Consider the following 2,655-nt stretch of genomic DNA (forward strand, 5'->3'; position numbering starts at 1 on the left):
TTGAACGTAACGTGTAATTTGTTTGCCACATCTGTCTCGCAGTCCGTTCGTAATGATTTGAAGCGTCTTGCCAATACGTAAAACGAACCGGGTGAAGGTTTCACATCGTAACTGTTTCAACACCGCTCCTGCAACATTTCATTTTCAAGCAGAAGCAAATACTTGACTTTACCGTTCCAAAGTAACTGTAAAATGGTATGCTTCTAGTAGATCTACATCGTGGTTGGTCCGTAGATTAGAACAGATCTAAGCTAATGAGAACCAAGAATAACTCATTTCTAATAGGACGAATCACAAAATATCTACAGACGGAAAATCTTTTAACTGTTAGTTAGTAAGTGACAACTAATCAGATTTCTGCTTGCTTCTAGTGTGTTCAGTCTTAAAATTACTGAAATTGCGATAAAAACCTTATCGCGAAACTTAACGTTCGTTTTCTTTCTGTTACGAAGCATTCAGACCCTCCTGGGAAGTCATGTGTCGATTGGCGCTGTTGATTGAAACTCCAGTATATTTAGATTTGGTGTTCTAATATAATAACTGTTGGCGTTCTGGTTATAAAAGCACGGAATTACATGAGATGAAACCGAAGTAGCACATACATGCCACAGTTCAAATGGTTCAAATGGCTCTGAGCACTATGGGACTTAACATCTATGGTCATCAGTCCCCTAGAACTTAGAACTACTTAAACCTAACTAACCTAAGGACATCACACAACACCCAGTCATCACGAGGCACATGCCACAGTTCCCGAGCACAAAAATGTAAAGTTATCATAGTGAAGATTACCCGTCAGTGGGAATGACATGCATGAAACCTTACAATACATTCAATATCTAGTGTTCCTTTCATGTAACTTTTTAAAATTGTCCTTACAAGGAACAACTACAATTATATTAAACACGTCAGTTTCGGCACTCATTTCATTTGACGTATTTTTGGTTGCTGGTTACCAGAGCCGTAACGAGGCTGTGGCGAGAAAGCGTCCAACCCTCCCCCCTCCCCTTCCCCTCACCGAGGGCACGGGCACAGATGTAGCGAAAAAACTGTACAGAAAGAAAAGAAAGAGAGATGAACCGAAAGACTGTTTAAGAATTAACATGGAGGGATACGCGCGTTGTCCTACACCAGCCGTTTCCCATCTTCTGCTTACGAGACATAATAGTCTTCCTCTCGGCCTGAGGGGGAAACGCACATAGTTACCACATCATCATTTCACTTTCCTACGGTATTGTAGGATCCCAAAGGTCGACGAGCGGGTGATGTAGCTAATTCAAGAATAAGCCTTCTGTTGCTGATAGATAATGCTATGGGAGCTTTTTAGTCTTCGTGCATAAAGACAGCTGCAGTTTGTTAATCAGTGAATGCAGCTGCAGCTAATCAAATATAAAATCTGATTAAGGTCGAGTATGGGTCAAAGCACACTGTCAAATTTAGCTATCTTTTCGATAGAATAGGACAGTGAGTTAGTGAACTATGCTAAAACTAGGAAATGAAAAATAAAATTATGGTACAAACAATTTCAGGAATGAGCTTTTTTTCAGATAATACTTACAGTCCTTTTTCTTATTTCTGGCCAATATTTTGGATGGATAAAATAAAATATATTCTTTAGTATGTATCATACTGAGATCAATGTACAGTAGCTGCCATAATAAATAACATACATATTTTGTTTTACTTTCAATTTTTAATATATTTACTACAATTACACATTTCATTTGCTACGTGCAATATTTTTCAACATACTTCATTTAAGTAATATTTAGCAGTATCTGTTAATTTTTATTAAACTCACTAAAAAAAAAGAAAATCTGATAAATCTGCATAGAAAAAAATTGCAGGGCGATAGTTTTATGGTGGAACAATTGGTCGCAGGAGGGGGAGGGGGGAAAGAAGATACGCTTTAGCATTTCCGCCAGGGGCGCAGCATCATCTCGGCATGCTTCTGTGCTAGTTACAAATAAAGGCTTTTCTGTTGACAAGAGAAATTCTAGAACTCTGGTAAAGAACTAAGGTAGTGTCTCACTCGTGTTTCTGCAATAACAAGTAACAGTACCGTGCAATGTAATAGTCCAAAATCTTGTCAACATTCCAGTCGAATTGTTGTAACGTAGAAACATAGAGGTTTTGTTAAAACGGCAAGTGTATGTCATCTATTTCTTACTATACTACTGAACAAAAACCACTGCAGAAGAGAAAAAAATTTCTCCCCGGCCGGGAATCGAACCCGGGTCTCCCGCGTGACAGGCGGGGATACTAACCACTATACTACCGAGGACTCTGAGATTTAGCAGCCTCATATTATGATATGATTTTTGCAGATTTGTGAGTAGTTATGTGAATTTAAGGTGATAGTGTGGTACTTTATGTGTTTCGTAATACTTAAGATAAACCAGCGTTATTACGACCAGAAATAACAAACTTCAAGTTTCCGAAATAAATTGCTGTGTATAAGGGATGAATCCCCGTATTGTCTGAAATTCCCTGCTGGTATGAATGCTTTAAATGCAAACATTTTTAGTTAGGCTTCACCGTGACTGTTACCAACAACTAATTAAACAAATCAACTGTTACCTTTCATTATCACTTTATTTACAAGACGCGTTTCAGAGGTTTAAATCTCCATCATCTAGATTTATGTCGATTAAA

At 38.0% G+C, this 2,655-nt stretch overlaps 1 non-coding gene across 1 annotated transcript; it reads right to left on the reverse strand.

Annotated features, from left to right (window-relative positions):
- Positions 1 to 2,212: 2,212 nt before the first annotated feature.
- Positions 2,213 to 2,284, reverse strand: Trnad-guc (transfer RNA aspartic acid (anticodon GUC)). Its single transcript has one exon. It is a non-coding gene; the product is annotated as a tRNA-Asp (tRNA).
- Positions 2,285 to 2,655: the final 371 nt, after the last annotated feature.

Source organism: Schistocerca nitens, chromosome 6 (genome assembly GCF_023898315.1).
Source record: "Schistocerca nitens isolate TAMUIC-IGC-003100 chromosome 6, iqSchNite1.1, whole genome shotgun sequence".
Taxonomy (NCBI): domain Eukaryota; kingdom Metazoa; phylum Arthropoda; class Insecta; order Orthoptera; family Acrididae; genus Schistocerca; species Schistocerca nitens.